Source organism: Dendrobates tinctorius, unplaced genomic scaffold (assembly GCF_039654945.1).
Source record: "Dendrobates tinctorius isolate UK_male_01 unplaced genomic scaffold, ASM3965494v1 ptg000384l, whole genome shotgun sequence".
NCBI classification, from domain to species: Eukaryota; Metazoa; Chordata; class Amphibia; order Anura; family Dendrobatidae; genus Dendrobates; species Dendrobates tinctorius.
The window spans coordinates 1,298,699-1,326,265 of record NW_027362050.1 but is presented as its reverse complement, the minus strand read 5'-3'; the positions used below and the strand labels follow the sequence as shown (position 1 = coordinate 1,326,265).

General features: G+C 42.9%; 1 non-coding gene and 1 pseudogene across 1 annotated transcript; both read right to left on the bottom strand.

The window, feature by feature from the left end:
• LOC141076036 (BBSome complex member BBS1-like) overlaps positions 1-27,567 on the bottom strand; it is a 47,957-nt pseudogene that overhangs the window by 7,556 nt on the left and 12,834 nt on the right.
• TRNAD-GUC (transfer RNA aspartic acid (anticodon GUC)) lies at positions 19,652-19,723 on the bottom strand. Its single transcript has one exon. It is a non-coding gene; the product is annotated as a tRNA-Asp (tRNA).

The window sequence follows — 27,567 nt, the reverse complement described above, 5'->3', positions numbered from 1 at the left end:
ACCATTATATCTCTTCTAGACCTGACCCCACACCCCAGATCTCACACATCCCAGCTTTTCCATCTGGTCTCTTTGGCCCGCTCATTCCTGATTCAGGAAAGGCTCCTTGAATGACTGTAGTTAGGATATTATTACCCCTGCAGTGTCCTCTACCTGCGACTGGTTCACTGACGTGATATAACGCACATTGAGGAGTTGCTTGTTGAGCAACATGATGATAATGATGCTTTCCTAAAAATATGGTACCTGTGGATCACATTCCTAAAAAGTCTTCAGTATTTGATCCCCCTTCTCTGCCCAATTACATGCCCTATATCTCTAACACTGTCCTTTTTTCCCTTCTTTTCTTCACTACCTTCTTCTTCACCTCTATTTTCTTTTTGAGTTTTTGGCTTTTTCTGGAGGCCAGTTCTAAACTAATCATTATGAGATTATATACTTTGAATGATCAGATTTGGTACTAACAGAGCAAAGCAAAACAATTTGCAGTACCCTGGTCCAGTGGCCACATCGGAACTGCGCGGCAGCCGGACCAGAGTTCTGTGCACTTCCTACTACCTTCCTGCATCCTGGGAATCTCTTCTGATTTGTAGGTCCCGGCGACATCACAACTATGTTGTTCAAACCTACTATCCAGGATGCTGTAAGGCACTGTGTAGTGCTCAGGACTCTGGTCCAGTTGTCACAGAGTTCCTATGTGTCCATGTGGCCACTGGACCAGTCGCTAAATGCAGTGATGAGGCATTGGTCACTTCTCCAACCATCACATCTGAAGCCGCCCCCCCATTCATTTCAGATACCTGTCGGCTAAATGATGGTTCGCCTGACCATTCAGTGGGCAGCCATCTCAGATACCTTAATGGTGTCTTTTTATCTATTATATGCACAAAGCTTAAGGTTAATAATTGATAGATAAGACTATGCTGCCATGTCTGTTGGGTGCCAGGTAGTAACTGATGGCCCTCACCATTGCAGCTTAAGGCTGGGTTCACACGTTGCGGAACTCCCGCGGAAGTTACCGCGAGAATTCCGGAATTCCATTCCGCGGGAAAATCGCATTTTAAATTCCCGCCTATTTCCCGCGGAAAAACTAGCGATTTGCAAGCGTAATTAGCTTGCAGAATGCTAGCGTTTTCCAAGCGATCTGTAGCATCGCTTGGAAAACTGATTGACAGGTTGGTGACACTCGTCAAACATAGTGTTTGACAAGTGTAACCAACTTTTTACTATTGCTGCTGCCTATGCAGCATCAGTAGTAAAAGATATAATGTTTAAAATAATAATAATAATAAAAAAAAAAAATAAAAATCGGGTTATATTCACCTTCCAACGTCCCGCGCAGAGTCCCCAGGCCTCCACGATGCTCCGGCAGGTCCCGTTCCCAGTGATGCATTGCGGCAATGACCTTTGATGACGTCGCAGTCTCGCGAGACCGCTACAGTATCGCGAGACGCGACGTCACCAAAGGTCATCGTAATGCATCACTGGGAACGGGAGCGGCCCGTGTATCGCTGAAGCCTGTGGACGCTGCGCGGGACATCGGAAGGTGAATATAAACCAATTTTTTTATTTTAATTCTATTTTTTACGGGGATATGGTACCCACAGCCCGGAGGACAGTCTCCTCTCCTCCACCCCCTGGGTACCATCCGCAAATGTTCTGCTTACTTTTCGCATGGTGGGCACAGCCACATGCGGAAAGTAAGCAGAACAATGCATTCCTATGTGGGCGGAATCGCCGCGGTTCCGCAAAATAATGAGCATGCTGTGTATTTTTCCGCGATGCGATTCCGCTGTGGGAAAATCCGCAGCAATTAGTACAGCATTGCGGAATCCCATAGGATTGCATGGGATGCTGTTTTTCTGCGTTTTCGCGGCAAAATCGGGAGGTAAAAACCGCCGCGAAAAAACCTGAACGTGTGAACGCAGCCTAATAGTCAGTCCAGAATCTTCCTGTAGGAATGTCAAAAGAAGATGCGCTAAAATAAGTTGGCTGCATAAAAGTCATAAATCTGTAAATAAAGGGATAACCTACACACTAGAAACTCATCATGTACAATAGCACAAGGTGTTGAGATACCTTAAAGAACGCCGGTCTCAGCTGGTAAAGCTGTTCATCATATAGGAAACTAATCAGAAGCTGCATGGAAGGGCGATTCACTGATGTGTTCTGTAAATTCAGTATTATTTTGAAGCGGGGACCAATTCCTTGTACCTGTGAAAGAAGCCATTAGTAATAGTCATATAAAAACTGGACATGTCTCCAAGATTTTGTGAGGAAAGAAAAATCACTGACACGTGATTACAAGTGATATTTGTGAAAAAGCTCTTGTAGGAGAAAAACTGATGTGAGTGATGGGTTTTGTCACTTACAGCTCACCCCCAAAATGATCCCTGTACAAATTACTGAGCATACCGGGGAAAACTGTCCCATAGAAATCATAGAATCATAGAGTTGGAAGGGACCTCCTGGGCCACCTGGTCCAACCCCCTGCTCAAAGCAGGATTCGCTAAATCATCCCAGTCAGATGTCTGTCCAGCTTCTGTTTGAAGACTTCCATTGAAGGAGAACTCACCACTTCTCGTGGCAGCCTGTTTCACTCATTGATCCCTTTAACTCACTCTGTCAAAGTTTTTTCTAATATATAATCTGTGTCTCCTCCCATTCAGTTTCATCCCATTGCTTCTAGTCTTTCCTTGCGCAAATGAGAATAAAGATGATCCTTCTACAATGTGACAGCCCTTGAGATATTTGTAGACAGCTATTAAGTCTCCTCTCAGTCTTCTCTTTTGCAAACTAAACATTTCCAAATCCTGCAACCTTTCCTCATAAGACAGGGTTTGCAGACCGGTCACCATTCTGGTCGCTCTTTTCTGAACTTGCTCCAGTTTCTTGATGTCTTTCTTAAAATGCGGTGCCCAAAACTGGACACAATATTCCAGATGAGGTCTGACCAAAGAGGAGTACGGGGCAATAATGACTTCACGTGATCTAGACTGTATGCTTCGTTTAATACATCCTAGAATTGCATTTGCCTTTTTTGCTGCTGCATCACACTGTTGACTCATATTCAGTCTGTGATCTATTAGTATACCCAAGTCTTTTTCACATGTGCTGTTGCTTAGCCCTATTCCTCCCATTCTGTATATGCTTTTTTCACTTTTATTGCCCAGATGTAGTACTTTGCATTTTTCCCTGTTAAAAACCATTCTGTTAGTTGCTGCCCACTTCTCCAGTTTATTTATATCTTTTTGAATCCTCTCTCTCTCTTCTCTAGTATTAGCTATCCCTCCTAGCTTTGTGTCATCAGCAAATTTTATCAGTTTACCCTCAATTCCTTCATCTAAATCGTTGATAAAGATGTTGAACAATACAGGGCCCAGGACAGAGCCCTGTGGTACCCCACTTGAGACATTCTTCCAACTGGATGTGCAGCCATTTACGACCACTCTTTGGGTCCGATCACTAAGCCAGTTATGAATCCACCTTACAGTTGCCTTGTCCATTCCATACTTAGTCATTTTTTCAATAAGGATTGTATGAGATACTTTGTCAAATGCTTTGCTGAAGTCAAGATATACTATATCTACAGCATTTCCTTGATCCACCCAATTAGTGATTCCGTCATAGAAGGAAATTAAGTTAGTCTGACATGACTTATTAGTTACAAACCCATGCTGACTCTGTTTGATCACTTCATTCTTATCCAGGTATTGACATACATGTTGTTTAATAATTTGTTCAAAGATCTTTCCTGGTATAGAAGTCAGACTCACCGGCCTATAGTTGCCTGGGTCCACCTTCTTCCCCTTTTTGAAGATAGGAACAACATTTGCTCTTCTCCAGTCTTGTGGTACTTCTCCTGTTCTCCAAGAATTTTCAAAGATTATGGAGAGGGGTCCAAAAATTTCTTCTGCTATCTCCAGTAGTACTCTGGAGTGTAATTCATCTGGACCTGGAGATTTGAAATCATTTAGGTTAGCTAAGTGTTTCCTCACTATCTTTCTGTTTATAGATATCCTGGATTTTTCTATTCCCTTAATAGGACAGTGAAGAACAGTTGATGTTACATTTCCTTTCTGAGAGAAAAGATGCAAAATAGGAATTTAAAAGTTCAGCCTTCTCAACATCCTGTCTTACCATTTCATCATTTTTATCCTGTAAAAATCCTATAGCATCTTTAACTTTTCTTTTACTTTTGACATATCCCCAAAATCCTTTATTATTGCTTTTGACATCTCTTGCAAGCCTCAATTCATTGTCAGCTTTAATAATCTGATTTGTGCCCTGCAGGTTCTGCAGACAGCATTATATTCTTCTTTAGATATGCCTCCCTCTTTCCATTTTATAAACATTTCTTTCTTCCTTTTTAGCATGTGCTTAAGTTCTGTGTTCATCCATCCTGGTTTCCTTAAATGCTTCCTATTCTTCCCTCTTTTCGGAATTGTTAACAATTGTGCTTTGAGAATTTCATTTTTCAAGATTTCCCATCCTTCCTGGACATTTTTGTCTTTAAGGATATCCAGCCATTGGATCCCTCCAATTCTCTTTCTGAATCCCTTAAAATCTGCCTTTCTGAAATCTAACCTTGACGTCTGAGTCTTCACAGGTCTTCCTCCTCTAGTTATCCAAAATTCTAAAATAGCATGGTCGCTACCTCCTAGGGTCCCAGCCACTTTTACCTCCTCAACCATTTCCTCCCTGTTTATAAGGATTAGATCCAAGGTAGCAGTCCCCCTTGTTTTCTCCCCTACCTTTTGGAAGATAAAGTTGTCAGCAAGAGAGGATAAGAATTTCCTTGACCTGTTAGTTTTGCCTGAGAGAGAGATTCCCAACAAATGTCAGGATAGTTGAAATCTCCCATGACAACTATGTCATATTTTTTGGAGAACTTGGCCATTTGATACATAAAGAGTTCATCCATATCTTCAGCTTGCACAGGCGGCCTGTAGTAAATGCCTACAATGGTGTCCTTTCCATTGTTCTGTCCTTGTATTCTTACCCAAACAGTTTCCACAGAACTCCCAGTCTCTGAAGCTTCAATCTCTGTGCAGATATACGCGTTTCTAACATACAATGCGACACCCCCTCCTCGTTTATCAAGTCTGTTTCTTGCAAATAAGTTGTATCCTTCTAGTCTTGTATTCCAATCATGTGTATTGTCCCACCAAGTTTCAGTGATTCCAATGACATCATATTTCTTTTCCTGTGTTAGTAGTTCCAATTCTCCTTGTTTGTTGCCCATGCTTTGTGCATTAGTATAGAAACATTTTAGTTTGTGATTGGTTTCTATTTCTCCAATATTTTTATTATTTAGATTTTTTTGTCTTTGTTCTTTCCTCCCACTTCTAATAGCAGAGTTCTCAATAGCATTTGTCAGGTGTATGGCTTTTTCTGGTCTTTTGCTTCCCTTCCCGCATTGTTCTAGTTTAATGCTCTCCTGATGAGTGATGAGTGTAGCAAGGCGACTTCCAAATACATGTTTTCCAGTCTTCGTAAGGTGCACCCCATCTCTAGCAAGTAGTCCATCGTATAGGTAATTCACTCCGTGATCTAGAAATCCAAATCCTTGCTGACGGCACCATCGACGTAGCCAGTTGTTCACCTGTAGAATCTTATTCCACCTCCTTGTTCCATGGCCATCCACTGGGAGGATGGAAGAGAAGACCACCTGCGCTCCCAGTTCTTTCACTTTCTTACCTAAGTCTTCAAAGTCTCTGCAGATGGTTTCCAGGTCGTTTCTTGCGGTGTCATTTGTGCCCACATGTAGTAGCAGGAATGGGTAGTCATCTGTAGGTCTGAAGAGTCCTGATATCCTGTCAGACACATCTTTAATTTTTGCACCTGGAAGACAGCACATTTCTCTTGAAGTTATATCCGGTCTGCAGATAGCGGCCTCTGTTCCGCTCAACAGGGAATCCCCCATGACCACCACTCTCCGTTTCTTCTTCACAACATTTTTCTTTCTCCATCCAGGAGGACTCTGAAGGCGTACAAGGTTGCTGTTTGTGGGCAAAGTCTTATCCTGATGTATTTCTTCATTGTTTTCCTGCGTGAGAGCCTGGTACTGGTTCCTGAGCAGTATGGGTGCTGACTGCCTCCTGATCCTCCTGCTTCTTTGGGTCACATGTCTCCATTCCTCTGTTTCTTCAGGTGCACTTCGAATTTCTTCTCTTTCTATAACATGAAGAGATAATTCTGCTCTGTCCAAGAACTCTTCACCTTCCTTAATGATCTTCAACGTAGCTAACCTCTCTTCAAGATTTTGCAACTTTTCCTCCAACAGGGACACAAGCTTGCATTTGTGGCATGTGGAGTTTGGCTTTTCCACTGGTAAGTGTGTGAACATGTAGCAAGAAATGCAGCTCACCAAATGGCTCCTGGCTAGTGTTGAGCATTCCGATACCGCAAGTATCGGGTATCGGCCAATACTTGCTGTATCGGAATTCCGATACCGACTTCCGATATTTTTTCAATATCGGAATTCGGCATCGGAATCGGAAGTTCAGTTGATTGACGGCCTGACGTCATCATGATGCGCGGTGTGTGCGCATCATGATGCGCCGTCATTTCGGGCCTTCCGGGGGTCTCTGCCGGCCTGCCGGGGGGCTGTGCCGGCCTGCCGGGGGGCTGTGTGGACTGCCCGGGGTCTGTACCGGCCTGCCGGGGGGCTGTGCCGGCCTGCCGGTGGTCTGTGCACCCTGTGGGGGTCTGTACCGGCCTGCCGGGGGGCTGTGCCGGCCTGCCGGGGGGCTGTGCTGATGTCCGGGGGTCTGTGCAAGCATCGTCCGATGGGACTACAAGTCCCATCGGGCGATGCCTGCTACCATGACAGTGATTGATACATTAGCCAATGATGGGACAGTAGTAGTCCCATCATCCGGCTGTGTTAAATGTTAAAAAAAAAAAAAAAAAATACTACATACATACTACATGCATGCTACATACATACTACATGCTACATACATACTACATACATGCTACATACATACTACATACATGCTACATACATACTACATGCATGCTACATACATACTACATGCTACATACATACTACATGCATGCTACATACATACTACATATATACTACATACATACTACATACATACTGCATGCTACATACATACTACATACTTACTACATACATACTACATGCATGCTACATACATACTACATATATACTACATGCATGCTACATACATACTACATGCTACATACATACTACATATATACTACATACATACTACATACATGCTACATACATACTGCATGCTACATACATACTACATACATACTACATACATACTACATGCATGCTACATACATACTACATGCATGCTACATGCATGCTACATACATACTACATGCTACATACATACCACATACATACCACATACATACTACATACATACTACATACTACATATATACTACATGCATGCTACATACATACTACATGCTACATACATACCACATACATACTACATACATACTACATACATACTACATGCTACATACATACTACATATATACTACATGCATGCTACATACATACTACATGCTACATACATACCACATACATACTACATACATGCTACATATATACTACATGCATGCTACATACATACTACATATATACTACATGCATGCTACATACATACTACATGCTACATGCATGCTACATACATACTACATACATACTACATGCTACTTACATACCACATATATACTACATACATACAATACATTCATACAATACATACATAGACATACAGTACATATAACAGAGTAACATACTTACCAATACTTGTCACATTGTTCCCCGAAGCCATTGTCTTTTCCGGAATAAATATTAACATAACAAACCACAAAAATACTCACCCACGATCCGAAGCAGTCCACGAGTGTGTCCCACGACGATCTTGGGTAGAGAACTGCAGCATCAGATGATGCTGCCGTTCTCTACGGGCTGCAGGAATCCAATGACGGAAGGTAGGTATCCTTCCGCACTGTATTCCTCCGCCACTTAAAAAAAAAAAGTCCCTAGTCTCACTTTATGCCATTGCTGCGTGGGAATTTCCCACACAGCAATGGCATAAAGTGAGACTAGGGACTTTTTTTTTTTTAAGTGGCGGAGGAATACAGTGCGGAAGGATACCTACCTTCCGTCATTGGATTCCTGCAGCCCGTAGAGAACGGCAGCATCATCTGATGCTGCAGTTCTCTACCCAAGATCGTCGTGGGACACACTCGTGGACTGCTTCGGATCGTGGGTGAGTATTTTTGTGGTTTGTTATGTTAATATTTATTCCGGAAAAGACAATGGCTTCGGGGAACAATGTGACAAGTATTGGTAAGTATGTTACTCTATGTTATATGTACTGTATGTCTATGTATGTATTGTATGAATGTATTGTATGTATGTAGTGTATATGTGGTATGTATGTAGCATGTAGTATGTATGTAGTATGTATGTAGCATGCATGTAGCATGCAGTATGTATGTAGCATGCATGTAGTATATATGTAGTATGTATGTGGTATGTATGTAGCATGTAGTATGTATGTAGCATGCATGTAGTATATATGTAGTATGTATGTAGCATGTAGTATGTAGCATGCATGTAGTATATATGTAGTATGTATGTAGCATGTAGTATGTATGTAGCATGCATGTAGTATATATGTAGTATGTATGTAGCATGTAGTATGTATGTAGCATGCATGTAGTATGTATGTAGCATGCATGTAGTATGTATATGGTATGTATGTAGCATGTAGTATGTATGTAGCATGCATGTAGTATATATGTGTTATGTATGTGGTATGTATGTAGCATGCATGTAGCATGCATGTAGTATGTATGTAGTATGTATGTAGTATATATGTAGTATGTATGTAGCATGTAGTATGTATGTAGTATGTATGTAGCATGCATGTAGCATGCAGTATGTATGTAGCATGCATGTAGTATATATGTAGTATGTATGTAGCATGTAGTATGTAGCATGCATGTAGTATATATGTAGTATGTAGCATGTAGTATGTATGTAGCATGCATGTAGTATATATGTGTTATGTATGTAGCATGCATGTAGCATGCATGTAGTATGTATGTAGTATATATGCGGTATGTATGTAGCATGCAGTATGTATGTAGCATGCATGTAGTATATATGTAGTATGTATGTTGCATGTAGTATTTATGTAGTATGAATGTAGCATGTATGTAGTATGTAGTATGAATGTAGCATGTATGTAGTATGTATATGGTATGTATGTAGCATGTAGTATGTATGTAGCATGCATGTAGTATATATGTGTTATGTATGTGGTATGTATGTAGCATGCATGTAGTATATATGTGTTATGTATGTGGTATGTATGTAGCATGCATGTAGCATGCATGTAGTATGTATGTAGTATGTATGTAGTATATATGTAGTATGTATGTAGCATGTAGTATGTATGTAGTATGTATGTAGCATGCATGTAGCATGCAGTATGTATGTAGCATGCATGTAGTATATATGTAGTATGTATGTAGCATGTAGTATGTAGCATGCATGTAGTATATATGTAGTATGTAGCATGTAGTATGTATGTAGCATGCATGTAGTATATATGTGTTATGTATGTAGCATGCATGTAGCATGCATGTAGTATGTATGTAGTATATATGCGGTATGTATGTAGCATGCAGTATGTATGTAGCATGCATGTAGTATATATGTAGTATGTATGTTGCATGTAGTATTTATGTAGTATGAATGTAGCATGTATGTAGTATGTAGTATGAATGTAGCATGTATGTAGTATGCATGTTGTATGTATGTAGCATGTAATTTTTTTTTTTTTTTTTACATTTAACACATTAGCCGGATGATGGGACTACTACTGTCCCATCATTGGCTAATGTGTCAATCACTGTCATGGTAGCAGGCATCGCCCGATGGGACTTGTAGTCCCATCGGACGATGCCTGCACAGACCCCCGGAGCCTGCACAGACCACCGGCAGGCCGGCACAGCCCCCCGGCAGGCCGGCACAGCCCCCCGGAGCCTGCACAGACCACCGGCAGGCCGGCACAGACCACCGGAGCCTGCACAGACCCCCTGGCAGGCCGGCACAGCCCCCCGAAAGGCCCGTACAGACCCCAGAGAGGCTGTACAAGGGCAGGAAAGGGTTTTTCTTATTCCGATACCGGAAGTCCCATAGACTTGAATGGGACTTCCGGTATCGGAATCGGCGATACCGATACTTTTTTTAAAGATCGGCCGATACCATCCGATACGATACTTTGAAGTATCGGACGGTATCGCTCAACTCTACTCCTGGCCTCTTCTATATTGAGATTTCTTAAAAACGATGAAAGATGAGCCAAAATTCAGATTTCCTCTTTTCAGCTGCAACGGCCAAAACCCAGTGATTGTTGAGCTCGCGGAGACTCTTCACTTATCCCAGAAGGCACTGGGAATATGAAAATGATCTCCTCAGGACTCTTCCCCTGGTTTCAATCAATGAAAACCTTTATGATACAAGTTCATAAAAGCCATGTGGCTGCTGTAAGGCATATCTCTTGGGAGATGTCCAAGATAGGAGGCAAAATATGCAATAAAATAGCAAAAAAAAAACAAACAAACTTGTAGTAACTTGCTAAACTTTCCCCTCCTCCGGTGGTCCAACTGGTCTAGCACAGCTGTTCAGCAATTGTGTGATGGTTGTAGCCAAGCACTGGCCTTATCGGTGATAACGAAATTGGTGCCAGGGATTGGCTGCAGCGGTCACCTGAAAGCTGTATGTCATCATTGCAGAACATCAAGTGAGACTAAAAATGTGCTGGACAATTTAAGAGGGGAGTAGTGTAAGGTATTTTGTTATTTTAATGCATACACTTCTTTCTAGCAATTAAAAAAATATTGGATAACCCCTTTAATAGCAGCTTGGACAAGATGGTAGTCCCGATAATTATGTACAAAAAATATAATTAAAAAAAAAAACCCTACAATAAAAAATATAAAGATCCATCATCTAATTTTAGTTAAAGGGAATCTATGAAAAGGTTTTGCTGTGTAATCTGGCAGCAACATGATGTAGGGGCAGAGACCCTGATTGCAGTGGTGTGTCCCCGACTAGGCTGTGTATTGCTGTTTCATGATAATAAGGGTTTTATCAGCAGGAGATAAGGACTAGTAGTGCCTCCTGCTCCAACCACACCCTCAGCACTGATTAGCAGCTCTCTGTTAATATACAGAGTCTGTGAAACACAGACAACTGCTTGCATTGCAGCACCTCGTAGGTGTGCTGTATATGAGGACGGATACTGTGATGTCACCACGATCCATGTGTCATGTAGCAAATCTAACAGTGACCTGAATGCTTCATGTACTCACAGCAGCATTTAGTGTAAGTGGTTCTTGCATTGTGGAGGATACTGGGGTAAGACTGGCATCCAGGGCCTTCACATAAGCTCGGGCAGCACTAAGTCGGAGGCGGTACAGATCCATTTGGAAAACACGGTGCATTGCTGGGGAGAAAAGGTAAGATCATGAAAGTCAACTATTGCCGTATTGCTATTTTCTGGCATTGCAGGTGTAATACAGACTCGATTCATTTTGACCACGGGTCTGAGAAGATGATAAATGTATACTCTACCTAGAGTATATAGCGCAGGTCATAATTCATCTTACCCACAGCATTCTCCCTCTCACGCAGGGTCTGGTCTACATAAAGTTTGGTCTTCTTGGGGACGTTGAGCTTGATGCTTTGTTGTGTAGGGGGGCCAGGTGTCGTATCCTTATCTTCAAAGTGAGCCGTCCTCTTCAAAATCTTAATAATAAGACACTCAGCAGATTCTTATCCCGATACAGGTGCACTTCTACATTCTTTAATCCCACCAGGACAGCTTGAATGCTACGCGACTTCTGCTCCAATAAAGCCATCGTCATAATGGAGGCCGGCAATGTAACCTTCCAAAGCCGCTTTCCCTATCACAAGCGAGATTATTCAGTGTTATCTATGTGTTTACCACAATGTTGTATTGCTAAAACCATATAGATATGTCATAGGCCGGTTTCACAAATACTGTCTGTGATGCGTAGTCTGGTCTCCTGACCCGAAATCAACAGCCTCTATGGCATACGTGAGGATGTTGTTCACATAAGAAGACCCGTGGCCACTGGCCAGTTCCTTCATTTTTGCAGCCCATACTCAAGTGTAAACCAGCCATAGCAGTAGTTTTTGGCACTCGCACCTTTTGGGAGTATCCAAGTAGGGTCTCCTGGGAGGTCCCAATTATGATATTCTTCTGGACACGGACCATTCCCACCACCTGAGTGCTCAGCTCAATGCAGTATTTAGGCCGCTTAGAATCTCTGGAAAAAATAATTCAAAATAAAGTCGTAATCAGATATGAAATCATTAATGCTTTCTATTCCAATGTATCCAGAATTAAGTCCTGACAATTTAAAGCAGAATCTGCAGGACGGTTTCGGCTTCTTGTGCTGTCTAATAATGGCAGAATATCCTGCTCCTGATAGAGGTAATATGTGCATCCCAGATGAGATTGAGGCATTGTATAGGTCTCAATCAACTTTTCCAGCTTTTTATTTTCAGGCTGCCATAGATCAAGAATTAAAAGGGCTGGTTTCATAAAATATATATATATATATTGTGAACAACGACAAAGCAAAGTCCAGCAATAACGTGAGCAATCCAGGATAGATATATATATATATAAATCACAACATCTCATTACCAATCCTCCACTGCTCCAATTCAAACATTTCTCATGCTCCCTGCCAATTTCAACACTTCCTGCTCCGCCTGGAAGGAAATGTGACTGCTGCAGCCAATCACCTGCTCCGCCTGGAGGGAAATGTGACTGCTGCAGCCAATCACTTTTTGTAGTAGCCCCATGTCCCCTGTCAGTCTCGTCCCCATGTCCCCTGTCTCAGTCAAGGTGGTGTTAAGCCCCCGACACACACAGCGATCTCGCTAGTGAGATCGCTGCTGAGTCACAAGTTTTGTGATGCAACAGCGATCTCACCAGCGAGATCGCTGTGTGTGACACTTATCAGCGACCGGCCCCCCTGCCGGGTATGGCTGATTGTGCTTGAATGGGCTGAACATTTTTTTGATAGTTTGTCTCCCGCTGGGCAGCACGCATCGCTGCGTGTGGCAGACTTGGACTAAAATTCAGCCCTAGGATTTGAAGTTACACAGGCCCACTAGTCACATGGTGACTATATAATATCTTTGTACACTTGTAGGTTACAAGAAGTGAGAGGAGATTAACACGACTATATAACATGTAGTCACAGCTGTGCCCAGTATTTCAGCTCAGTCCTATTTATTGCTTTTAGGTACAGTACTCCTCCCAAAGCTCTGTCCCCTTTTGTATGCATGATTACAGAATTCCTGGCAGAACTGCTCTCTATTGGGCAACCAGACCCCCTGGTCATAGCTGCCCCTATCATACCTCCCAACTATTGAAGAAGGGAAAGATGGACAAAGACTGTGGCGCGCGCAGCGCGCCGCTGCAAATTTTGGCCACACCCATTTCACAACTAGTCACACCCATGTCCACGCCTAATCGCACCCATTTAGCACTGCTGATCACACTGACTGGTACTGAGGGCACAGTGGCTGGCATTATGGGCACACTGGCTGGCGCTAAGGAAGAGAGAAAACAGAGAGAGAGAGAAAAAAGAAAACAGAGAGAGCGAGAAAGAAAGGGGAAAGAAAGAAAGAACAGAGAGAGACAGAGAAAGAACAGAGAGAGAAAGAAGTAAAGAAAGAAAGAACAGAGAGAAAGAGAGGAAAGAAAAAGAAAGAAAGAGGGGAAGAAAGAACAGAGAGAGAAAAAAGAAAGATTAGAGAGAGAAAGAAAGAACAGAGAGAGAAAGAAAGAACAGAGAGAGAAAGAAAATGAGGGAAAGACAGAACAGAGAATGAAAGAACAGAGAAAGAAAGAAAAAGAGAGAAAGAAATAAAGAAAGATTCTACAAAGATACTATAGCAGCCTGGCTCCCACTGTAGTGCCCACCTGAGCCTCCCGGTGCAGGACCTATCATGATCTGCTCACATGGCCGGCATCCCCGATTCCAAGGCGATCCTGCTGTCTGCGCTGTCGGAGGAGGACACGGTGATGGATCTGAAGCATTCCTGGTTCCGTCACAATCTCCTCAAGAAATTATCTCATTTCCGGTCAGCTTCCAGCACATCACTTCAGGTGGAACGTCATGTGTGTGTTTTAAAATGCTCCTCTGGGCTCCGCCGTGTACTCCTGTGTCCGTGGGAAAAGCCCGCTTTGTCTGCTTTGTACACACTTGGCTCCGCTCCCTACATCCCGTACACATATGGCTCCACTCCATACACACACGGCTCCTCTCCGTACACCTTATACACACACGGCTCCTCTCCGTACACCTCGTACACACACGGCTCCGCTCCGTACACCTCGTACACACACGGCTCCTCTCCGTACACCTCGTACACACGGCTCCGCTCCATACACCTTATACACACACGGCTCCTCTCCGTACACCTCGTACACACACGGCTCCTCTCCGTACACCTCGTACACACACGGCTCCTCTCCGTACACCTCGTACACACGGCTCCGCTCCATACACCTTATACACACACGGCTCCTCTCCGTACACCTCGTACACACACGGCTCCGCTCCGTACACCTTATACACACACGGCTCCTCTCCGTACACCTCGTACACATACGGCTCCGCTCCGTACACCTCGTACACACGCGGCTCCACCTCGTACACACACACGGCTCCGCTCCGTACACCTCGTACACACGGCTCCTCTCCGTACACCTTATACACACATGGCTCCTCTCCGTACACCTTATACACACACGGCTCCTCTCCGTACTCCTCGTACACGCGCGGCTCCACCTCGTACACACACACGGCTCCGCTCCGTACACCTCGTACACACACGGCTCCGCTCCGTACACCTCGTACACACACGGCTCCGCTCCGTACACCTCGTACACACACGGCTCTGCTCCGTACACCTCATACACACACAGCTCTGCTACATCCACACTGTAAATCCTGACCCCACACATACTTACCTCAACCAGCACCATGACAACAGCAAAGCAGAGTCTTGCAGACGGTAGAGGCAAGGCTGAGCGCACAGGACCTGTGATGAGGTCACAGGAGGGGCGGAGTCAGGGGTGACATGATCAGGGGTCTGGACAAAGGCCCTGATCATGTGACCCCCCTGACTCCTCCCCTCCTGTGACCTCATCACAGGTCCTGCGAACAGAGCGAGCAGGCAAGCGAATGCGACGCTGTGAGTGGCTGCGGGGGGGAGGGGGTCTCATGCTAAGGTGAGGATGGGGGGCGTGGCAGCTTATCTCCCTGCAGTGCTGGAGGAACTTGAAACTATCACCGCCATGCCCGCAGAGGGCCAGCGGCAGGAGCAACAGTGGCCGTAGCAGCTGGCAAGCGGCCAGATGATCGGCGCTGCCGCCCGGGGCCCACGTGACAGCGGCCCAGCGGGAAAATGCCCGGTTGGTTATATTGCCAATCCGGGCCTGGTAAGGAGCTAGAGGCAGACACAAACTTGCTGCGTCCCGTTAACCTGAAACAACAGGTCGACTCCATCTATTAACACAACGAATCTCTCCAATGTGTCTAAACATTTTTTTTTAAATAAACATAAAGGCAATTTAGGTGGTTTTTAAATATTTTGGAATTAAAAGGGTTAACCCATCGCAGAGGGAAGTCACCTGAAAACATGCTCATTTTGGATCCTTATGTTGGATCCTTCCTACCCAGAAGGATTGAATCTCTGTACCGATTTAATTTTCCATTATTGATATATTTCCTGAGAACAGTATATTTTTGTTTTTATCCTCTTACCGGATTCGTCACGGGATTGTGAGCGAGGCTTTATCAGGAAGGGTCTTTAAAATTTCACCTTTTTTGTGTGTAGCTCAGGTTATAAGAAAGGGCGAATTCAGGTCCGAAACGCGTCAACCAGGCATGCCATTTCTGGGGCTTGTTATTCTGCAGGACTAATAGGCACTATTGTCTTGGTTGTTTCTGTTGTTAATGAAGTTCCTAATAAATGTGAAGGTTTATTTATGTGCTGGGTCTAGCGCTCGTACTTCACCTTTCGGGTGCTGGTGTATACAAAGGGCTTGGCTTCTGAGCCCTGCTCTATAGATCGGACGATCACAGGTACTAAGACCCCTAAGGAGATGTAAAAATGAAGAAAAAAAATTATTCTAGAAAAGAATAAATAAAATTTGAACCTCTTCCCTTTTACCGTTAGTAAGAAAAAAATAAAACATATTTGGTATCGCCAATTCCACAATAATTTTGAGCCAACAAATATGTTCAATTAAAGCGAACCATAAATGCCGCAATGAATGAATGAAAAACCCCAGGATAGCATTTTTTGGGTCATCGCGCCTCCATAAAAAAATTTACTAAAAATTAATCATGTATGTTCCTTGTTGTGGCAACGGCTTTAACCCCTTAGCGACAGAGCCAGTTTGCAGCTTAATGACGGGGCCAATTTTTACAATTCTGACCACTGTCCCTTTATGAGGTTATAACTCTGGAACGCTTTAATGGATCCCGCTGATTCTGAGAATGTTTTTCGTGACATATTGTACTTCATGTTAGTGGTAAAATTTCTTCGATAAGTCTTGTGTTTATTTATGAAAAATACGGAAATATGGCGAAAATTTTGAAAATTTTGCAATTTTAAAACTTTAAATTTTTATGCCCTTAAATCAGAAAGATGTGTCACAAAAATTTCTTAATAAATAACATTTCCCACACATCTACTTTACATCACCACAATTTTGGATGCAAATTTTTTTTTATTAGAAAGCTATAAGGGTTAAAAGTTGACCAGCGATTTCTCATTTTTACAACAAAATTGACAAAATCATTTTTTTTTAGGGACCACATCATATTTAAAGACATTTTGAGGGGTGTACATGACAGAAAATACCCCAAAGTGGCACCATTCTAAAAACTAGTCCCCTCAAGGTGCTCAAAACCACATACAAGAAGTTTATTAACCCTTTAAGTGCTTCACAGGAACTAAAGCAATGTGGAAGGAAAAAATTAACATTTAACTTTTTTTTGCAAAAAATTTACTTCAGAACCAATTTTTTTTATTTTCACAAGTGTTAAAAGAGAAAATCAACTACAAAATTTGTTGTACAATTTCTCCTGAATACGCCGATACCCCATATGTGGGGGTAAACCACTTTTTCAGCACACGGCAGAGCTCGCAAGGGATGGAGCGCCGTGTGACTTTTTCAACGCAGAATTGGCTGGAATTGAGATCGGATGCCATGTTGCGTTCGGAGAGCCCTTAATGTGCCTAAACCTCCAACAAGTGACCTCATTTTGGAAACTAGACCCATTAAGGAACTTATCTAGATGTGTGGTGAGCACTTTGAACCTTCAAGTGCTTCACAGAAGTTTATAACGTAGAGCCGTGAAAATAAGAAATCCATTTTTTTCCACAAAAATGATCTTTTCGCCCCCAGATTTTTATTTTTACAAGGGTAACAGGAGAAATCATACCCCCACAGTTGTTGTGCGATTTGTCCTGAGTACGCTGATACCCCATATGTGGGGGGGACCACTGTTTGGGCGCATGGGAGAGCTCGGAAGGGAAAGAGTGCCATTTTGGAATGCAGACTTTGATGGAATGGTCTGCTGGCGTCATGCTGCGTTTGCAGAGCCCCTGATGGGATTAAACAGTGGAAACCCCCCAGAAGTGACCCCATTTTGGAAATTAGACCCCCTAAGGAACTTATCTAGATGTGTGGTGAGCACTTCGAACCCCCAAGCGCTTCACAGAAGTTTATAAATGCAGAGCCGTGAAAATAAAAAGTCTTTTTTATTTCCACAAAAGTGATTTTTTCAGACCCAATTTTTAGACCCCCAAAGTTGGTAAATAGTGGAAACCCCTCAATTCTTGCTCCAACCCTAACCCCAACACACCCCTAACCCTAATCCCAACCATAACCCTAATCCCTAATCCTAACCCTAATCCTAGTTCGCCATAACCCTAATTTTCCCCGGGTCCAAAATGGCGGCGCCCACCAGAGGACGTCGGCGGGACGCAGGACCACCGGGAGGGGACAGAGGACCACGGAGAGGTACCGGATCGGGGACCCTCTTTCTATCTCCTCTGATGTGCAATTAAAGAGAAATTTAATGTAAAATCGCTGCTTTTTTTTTTTAGCGGTCGCTGTTATAGGGTTAATAATGGCGATAGCAAAAGCGGGGTCGGTAAAAACCGACCGATTCATGTTCTCTGGGGTCTCGGCTACCCCCGGCAGCCGAGACCCCAGAGAAAATCCGACACTGGGGGGCGCTATTCACTTTCTCCAGAGCGCCGTGAATTAGCGGCGCTGTGGTTTAGTACAGATAAATACCGCTGTTAAAAGGCGTATCGGCGGTCGCTAAGGGGTTAAAACAAATCAATCATCAGAAATGAAATGTAAAATAATTTAAAAATAATAAGTATTAATCTTTATAGATTTTTCTTTTCAATCGATGGAGATGTGTTAGGGCTTATTTTTTGAGTGGCGAGTTAATCTTTTTCCGATACCATTTTGCGGCACATCAGATGTTTTGATCTGTTTTTACTGTATTTTTTTAGGGACGTGAGGTGGCCAAAAATCCGCATTTCTGGCTTTTGTTTTAAGTAATTTGTCCGTTACTGCGATTTACCGTAGGGTTTAATTTTATATGTTGATAGACCAGACTTTTATGGATGTGGCCATACCAACTATTTCCATTTTTAATGGGGAATAAGGGAGGAGAGATTTGAAGAGAAGATGATAAAAAGAAATAGAACACCTCCCCGTCAGGGAATTGCACCCTGGTCACCCGCATGAGGGGCAGGGATACTGACCATTATACTAACAAGGACCGGCGGTACAGCATTTCAAGCGCAGATCTCCCCAGAATTCTTTTGAAGGAACATTTCACTGCCTAACTAAACATCCTAATAAAGATTTTGACCACGATTCATAAAGTCCGTGAGAAATGGAGTTTTGGGAAACACTGACTGGGCGAGGAGAAGCCACCAGACCAATTAGCATCCCGTGCGGCTCAGTCCCAGGAGGCTCTTAAAGACTAATTTTCTCTGAAAGGCTGCAGTGTTTCAGACTCTAACATATGTGAATAACATCATACAGCAAGTGTCTGATACATGATGCCTGTGGATGGATCAGTGAGCATGTGTCAGCTGTCAGGTTCCCTTTAAAAGTTTAAAAAAAAAAAAAAAAAAAAAAATTTTTTAGCTTTAACCACTAGGGGGAGCTGCTGCTGACATTTGATAAGAAATCCAGTTGTATTGCTATCTCACTTTACGACTGCAGTAAAAGAGGGCGGGGTCTGCACGCATCTGTTTTTATTGCACTTTTCTTGAGGGACTGAAACACAATTCTGGCTTTTTTTTTTTTAACTATGTTTCCATTTACCAAAGGGATTAATTTTATACCTTCATAGACAGGACTTTTACAGATGCGGCAATACAAACTATTTTCTTGATTTTTATGGAGAAGAAGTAGGTTATTCAAAGAGAAAAAGAACCACAAAGCCATGTCGGTAGAGGAGGAAGAAACAAAACAGTGTGCCTCCCCGTCGGGGAATCGAACCCCGGTCTCCCGCGTGACAGGCGGGGATACTTACCACTATACTAACGAGGATTGGCTTGATGCTGTTTTTGCCTCATATCTCCCCAGAATGTCGTGAAGGATGCTCTAGCTTCCATTCTATAAAACCTCTTACAACATTTTGACCCCCGATTCATAAAAACTGGCGTATTTTACGCCAAATCTTGCTGGAGTAAGATGGAAAAGCCTCATTAAGAGTTATGCACCCCTTAACTTGGTGCATCTGTTAGCTGCTGTGCGCCACTGCAAGGAAATGTACTCCATTTGGGGACTGTACTACATTTTATACGTTATTTATTCAACTTTTGTGGGGTAACTTTTTATGAATTTGTCGGTCGTGCGCGACCATACCCCTCCAACCGAGGTCCATCCATTCTACAAAAGAGCTGTTGAACTAGCTGGGACTTCCATATGTACAAATGACAAAAGTCGCTACATTTTAGCAAGATCGCCATTTTCAAACATTTTTATGCCAGAATTGAGGCAAAAACTGACGAATCGAAGCCTTTATCCTTCTTCTGATGTGCTATTATTATGACATTTAACCACAAACACAAGTTGAATACAATACCATACCTGCGGAGGATGTATACATTCCCATTGCGGCACGCCACAGTAATCCGGTATTCAATATCATACTGTCCATTTACATCCAGAAGAGCCGGGACGCTGGGAAGACTGACCTGTAACAATGAGGATTATTTTTTAAGGTAAAGATTCACTAGTGCACAGCTTTTATTTGCATTATGAAAGAGCTAGCTAAAACACCTAGAGGACGTTTCTGATCATGTGTAAGCCTTTCATAGTAGGTATATGTTGGGAGGATCTCTGCTTTCATTTGTCAGAAGGCTATGACATGCACAGATCGCTGCCCATGTTACTGGCTACCCCAGCAGTCCCAGGCTTTTTTTTTTACTATTACTATGATGACTTCCCACTATTAAATTTAAAAATAAAATTAAATACCAACCTAACAGATAACAGACATGCTGCTGAAATTAAGGTCTTAGTGACTACTTCACGATAGGGGCAACATAAACCTGGTGATAGATTCTATTTAACCCCTTTACTCCCAAGGGTGGTTTGCACGTTTATGACCGGGCCAATTTTTACAATTCTGACCACTGTCCCTTTATGAGGTCATAACTCTGGAACACTTCCATGGATCCTGGTGATTCTGACATTGTTTTCTCGTGACATATTGTACTTCATGTTAGTGGTAAAATTTCATTCATATAACTTGTGTTTATTTGTGAAAAAAACAGAAATTTGATGAAAATTTTGAAAATTTTGCAATTTTCCAACTTTGAATTTTTATGCCCTTAAATCACAGAGATACGGCACACAAAAAACTTAATAAATAACATTTCCCACATGTTTACTTTACATCAGCACAATTTTAGAGCCAAAATTTTTTTTTGTTAGGAAGTTATAAGGGTTAAAAGTTTACCAGCAATTTCTCATTTTTACAACACCATTTTATTTTTAGGGACCACATCACATTTGAAGTCACTTTGAGGAGTCTATATGATAGAAAATACCCAAAAGTGACACCATTCTAAAAACTGCACCCCTCAAGGTGCTCAAAACCACATTCAAGAAGTTTATTAACCCTTCAGGTGCTTCACAGGAATTTTTTGAATGTTTAAAAAAAAAATGAACATTTAACTTTTTTTCGCAAAAAAAATTACTTCAGGTCCAATATTTTTTTATTTTAACAAGGGTAACAGGAGAAATTGTACTGCAAAAGTTATTGTGCAGTTTGTCCTGAGTACGCTGATACCTGATTGGTTGGGGCTGGACTACTGTTTGGGCACATGACAGAGCTTGGAAGGGAAAGAGCACCGTTTGACTTTTTCAATGCAAAATCGGCTGGAATTGAGATTGGGCGCCATGTCACGTTTGGAAAGCCACTGATGTGCCTAAACAGTGGAAACCCCTCACAAGTGACCCCATTTTGGAAGCTAGACCCCCTCAAGGAACTTATTTAGATATGTGGTGAGGACTTTGAACCCACAAGAGCTTCACAGAAGTTTATAACGTACAGCCGTACAATTAAAAAATCATATTTATTCCACAAAAATTATCTTTTCACCCCCAATTTTTATTTTCCCAAGGGAAACCGGACCCCAAAAGTTATTGTGCAATTTGTCCTTAGTACGCTGATACCTCATATGTGGGGGGTAAACCACTATTTGGGCGCATGGCAGAGCTCGGAAGGGAAGCAGCGCCATTTGACTTTTTTGGCTGGAATTGAGATCGGACGCCAGGGGAAGAGTCTTGAGGAGATCATTTGCATATTCCCAGTGCCTTCTGGGATAAGTGAAGAGTCTCCGTGAGCTCAACGATCACTGGGTTTTGGCCGTTGCAGCTGAAAAGAGCCTATCGGCGCGCAAAATTTGGCTCATCTTTCATCGTTTTTAAGAAATCTCAAGATGGAAGAGGCCAGGAGCCATTTGGTGAGCTGCATTTCTTGCTACATGTTCACAGATTTACCAGTGGAAAAGCCAAACTTCACATGCCACAAATGCAAGCTTGTGTCCCTGTTGGAGGAAAAGTTGCAAAATCTCGAAGAGAGGTTAGCTACGTTGAAGATCATTAAGGAAGGTGAAGAGTTCTTGGACAGAGCAGAATTATCTCTTCATGTTACAGAAAGAGAAGAAATTCGAAGTGCACCTGAAGAAACAGAGGAATGGAGACATGTGACCCAGAGAAGCAGGAGGATCAGGAGGCAGTCAGCACCCATACTCCTCAGGAACCAGTACCAGGCTCTCACGCAGGAAAACGATGAAGAAATACATCAGGATAAGACTTTGCCAACAAACAGCAACCTTGTACGCCCTCAGAGTCCTCCTGGATGGAGAAAGAAAAATGTTGTGAAGAAGAAACGGAGAGTGGTGGTCATGGGGGATTCCCTGTTGAGAGGAACAGAGGCCGCTATCTGCAGACCGGATATAACTACAAGAGAAATGTGCTGTCTTCCAGGTGCAAAAATTAAAGATGTGTCTGACAGGATATCAGGACTCTTCAGACCTACAGATGACTACCCATTCCTGCTACTACATGTGGGGACAAATGACACCGCAAGAAACGACCTGGAAATCATCTGCAGAGACTTTGAAGACTTAGGCAAGAAAGTGAAAGAACTGGGAGCGCAGGTGGTCTTCTCTTCCATCCTCCCAGTGGATGGCCATGGAACAAGGAGGTGGAATAAGATTCTGCAGGTGAACAACTGGCTACGTCGATGGTGCAGTCAGCAACGATTTGGATTTCTGGATCACGGAGTGAACTACTTATACGATGGACTACTTGCTAGAGATGGGGTGCACCTTACGAAGACTGGAAAGCATGTATTTGGAAGTCGCCTTGCTACACTTGTAAGGAGAGCTTTAAACTAGAACAACATGGGAAGGGAAGCAAAAGACCAGAAAAAGCCATACACCTGACAAATGCTATTGAGAACTCTGCTATTAGAAGTGGAAAGGAAGAACAAAGACGAAAGAATCTAATTAATAAAAATATTGGAGAAAGAGAAACCAATCATAAACTAAAATGTTTCTATACTAATGCACAAAGCATGGGCAACAAACAAGGAGAATTGGAACTACTAACACAGGAACAGAAATATGATGTCATTAGAATCACTGAAACTTGGTGGGACAATACACATGATTGGAATACAAGACTAGAAGGATACAACTTATTTGCAAGAAACAGACTTGATAAACGAGGAGGGGGTGTCGCATTGTATGTTCGAAACGCGTATATCTGCACAGAGATTGAAGCTTCAGAGACTGGGAGTTCTGTGGAAACTGTTTGGGTAAGAATACAAGGACAGAACAATGGAAAGGACACCATTGTAGGCATTTACTACAGGCCGCCTGTGCAAGCCGAAGATATAGATGAACTCTTTATGCATCAGATGGCCAAGTTCTCCAAAAAATATGACATAGTTGTCATGGGAGATTTCAACTATCCAGACATTTGTTGGGAATCTCTCTCAGGCAAAACTAACAGGTCAAGGAAATTCTTATCCTCTCTTGCTGACAACTTTATCTTCCAAAAGGTAAGGGAGAAAACAAGGGGAACTGCTACCTTGGATCTAATCCTTATAAACAGGGAGGAAATGGTTGAGGAGGTAAAAGTGGCTGGGACCCTAGGAGGTAGCGACCATGCTATTTTAGAATTTTGGATTACTAGAGGTGGAAGACCTGTGAAGACTCAGACGTCAAGGTTAGATTTCAGAAAGGCAGATTTTAAGGGATTCAGAAAGAGAATTGGAGGGATCCAATGGCTGGATATCCTTAAAGACAAAAATGTCCAGGAAGGATGGGAAATCTTGCAAAATGAAATTCTCAAAGCACAGTTGTTAACAATTCCGAAAAGAGGGAAGAATAGGAAGCATTTAAGGAAACCAGGATGGATGAACACAGAACTTAAGCACATGCTAAAAAGGAAGAAAGAAATGTTTATAAAATGGAAAGAGGGAGGCATATCTAAAGAAGAATATAATGCTGTCTGCAGAACCTGCAGGGCACAAATCAGATTAGCTAAAGCTGAAAATGAACTGAGGCTTGCAAGAGATGTCAAAAGCAATAATAAAGGATTTTGGGGATATGTCAAAAGTAAAAGAAAAGTCAAAGATGCTATAGGATTTTTACAGGATGAAAATGATGAAATGGTAAGACAGGATGTTGAGAAGGCTGAACTTTTAAATTCCTATTTTGCATCTGTTTTCTCTCAGAAAGGAAATGCAACATCAACTGTTATTCACTGTCCTATTAAGGGAATAGAAGAATCCAGGATATCTATAAACAGAAAGATAGTGAGGAAACACTTAGCTAACCTAAATGAATTCAAGTCTCCAGGTCCAGATGAATTACACCCCAGAGTACTGAAGGAGATAGCAGAAGAAATTTTTGAACCCCTCTCCATAATCTTTGAAAATTCTTGGAGAACAGGAGAAGTGCCAGAAGACTGGAGAAGAGCAAATGTTGTTCCTATCTTCAAAAAGGGGAAGAAGGTGGACCCAGGCAACTATAGGCCGGTGAGTCTGACTTCTATACCAGGAAAGATCTTTGAACAAATTATTAAACAACATGTATGTCAATACCTGGATAAGAATGAAGTGATTAAACAGAGTCAGCATGGGTTTCTAACTAATAAGTCATGTCAGACTAACTTAATTTCCTTCTATGACGGTATCACTGATTGGGTGGATCAAGGAAATGCTGTAGATATAGTATATCTTGACTTCAGCAAAGCATTTGACAAAGTCTCTCATACAATCCTTATTGAAAAAATGACTAAGTATGGAATGGACAAGGCAACTGTTAGGTGGATTCATAACTGGCTTAGTGATCGGACCCAAAGAGTGGTCGTAAATGGCTGCACATCCAGTTGGAAGAATGTCTCAATTGGGGTACCACAGGGCTCTGTCCTGGGCCCTGTATTGTTCAACATCTTTATCAACGATTTAGATGAAGGAATTGAGGGTAAACTGATTAAATTTGCTGATGACACAAAGCTAGGAGGGATAGCTAATACTAGAGAAGAGAGAGAGAGGATTCAAAAAGATTTAAATAAACTGGAGAAGTGGGCAGCAACTAACAGAATGGTTTTTAACAGGGAGAAATGCAAAGTGCTACATCTGGGCAATAAAAATGAAAAAAGCATATATAGAATGGGAGGAATAGGGCTAAGTGACAGCACATGTGAAAAAGACTTGGGTATACTAATAGATCACAGACTGAATATGAGTCAACAGTGTGATGCAGCAGCAAAAAAGGCAAATGCAATTCTAGGATGTATTAACAGAAGCATACAGTCTAGATCATGTGAAGTCATTATTTCCCTCTACTCCTCTTTGGTCAGACCTCATCTGGAATATTGTGTCCAGTTTTGGGCACCACATTTTAAAAAAGACATCAACAAACTGGAGCAAGTTCAGAAAAGAGCGACCAGAATGGTGACCGGTCTGCAAACCCTGTCTTATGAGGAAAGGTTGCAGGATTTGGGAATGTTTAGTTTGCAAAAGAGAAGACTGAGAGGAGACTTAATAGCTGTCTACAAATATCTAAAGGGCTGTCACATTGTAGAAGGATCAACTTTATTCTCATTTGCACAAGGAAAGACTAGAAGCAATGGGATGAAACTGAATGGGAAGAGACACAGATTAGATATTAGAAAAAACTTTTTGACAGTTAGAGTGATCAATGAGTGGAACAGGCTGCCACGAGAAGTGGTGAGTTCTCCTTCAATGGAAGTCTTCAAACAGAGGCTGGACAGACATCTGTCTGGGATGATTTAGCAAATCCTGCTTTGAGCAGGGGGTTGGACCAGATGGCCCAGGAGGTCCCTTCCAACTCTACGATTCTATGATTCTATGATTCTATGTTGCATTTGGAGAGCCCCTGATGTGCCTAAGCAGTGGGAACCCCACACAAATGACACCATTTTGGATACTAGACCCCCTAAGGAACTTATCTAGATGTGTAGTGAGCACTTTGAACCCCCAAGGGCTTCACAGAAGTTTATAACGCCCGGGCGTGAAAAAAAAAATCATTTTTTCCACAAACATAATCTTTTAGTCCCCAATTTTTTTATTTTCCCCAAGGGTAACAGGAGAAATTGGACCCCAAAAGTTGTTGTGCAATTTGTCCTGAGTGTGCTGATACCCCATATGTGGGAGAAAACTACTGTATGGGCACACATCGGGGCTTGGAAGGGAAGTAGTGACGTTTTGGAATGCAGACTTTGATGGAATGGTCTGCGGGTGTCATGTTGCCTTTGGAGAGCCCCTGTTGTGCCTAAACTGTGGAAACCCACCACAAGTGATCCCATTTTGGAAACTAAACCCCCCCCAAGGATCTTATCTAGATGTGTGTTGAGCACTTTGAACCCCCATGTGCTTCACAGAAGTTTATAACTTAGAGCCATAAAAATAAAAAATCATATTTGTTTTCCACAAAAATTATATTTTGCCCCCAATTTTTCATTTTCCCAAGGGTAACAGGAGAAATTGGACCCCAAAAGTTGTTGTGCAATTTGTCCGTAGTAGGCTGATACCCCATATGTGGGGGTAAACCACTGTTTGGGCGCATGGCAGAGCTTGGAAGGGAAGGAGCACCATTTGACTTTTTCAACGCAGAATTAGCTGGAATTGAGATTAGACACCATGGTGCGTTTGGAGAGCACCTGATGTGCCTAAACAGTGGAAACCCCCCAATTGTAACTCCAATCCTAACCCCAACACACCCCTAACCCTAATCTCAGCCCTAACCCTAATGGGAAAATGGAAATAAATTCAATTTTTTTTTTTTTATTATTTTGCCTTAACTAAGGGGGTGATAATGGGGGGTTTGATTTACTATTTTTATAGCGGGTTTTTATGTTTGGCAGCTGTCATACGCTAAGGCCGGTTTCACATTCGCGCTTTTGAGCGCAGCGACGGCCTGCGCACGGCCGCCGCTAAGCCCCGCCCCCTGCCCCACCTCCACCGGTATGTCCGCCTCCGGGCGCATGACGCTGCATGCGTCGTGCGTCCCCTATCTTCATCACAGAGGGCGCAGGCCGTGCGGCCTTTGGACGGTGCACCGAGCAGCGCCAAACGCAAGCTGTTGCATTTTGGTTGTGCTCGGCGCAACGTCAAAAGGACGCATGCGCCGCCAAACGCAGACTGTGCGCAGACTGCGCACGGCCTGCGCCCTCTGTGATGAAGATAGGGGACGCACGACGCATGCAGCGTCATGCGCCTGGAGGCGGAGATACCGATGGAGGTGGGGCAGGGGGCGGGGCTTAGCGGCGGCCGTGCGCAGGCCGTCGCTGCGCTCAAAAGCGCAAATGTGAAACCGGCCTAAAAGACGCTTTTTATTGTA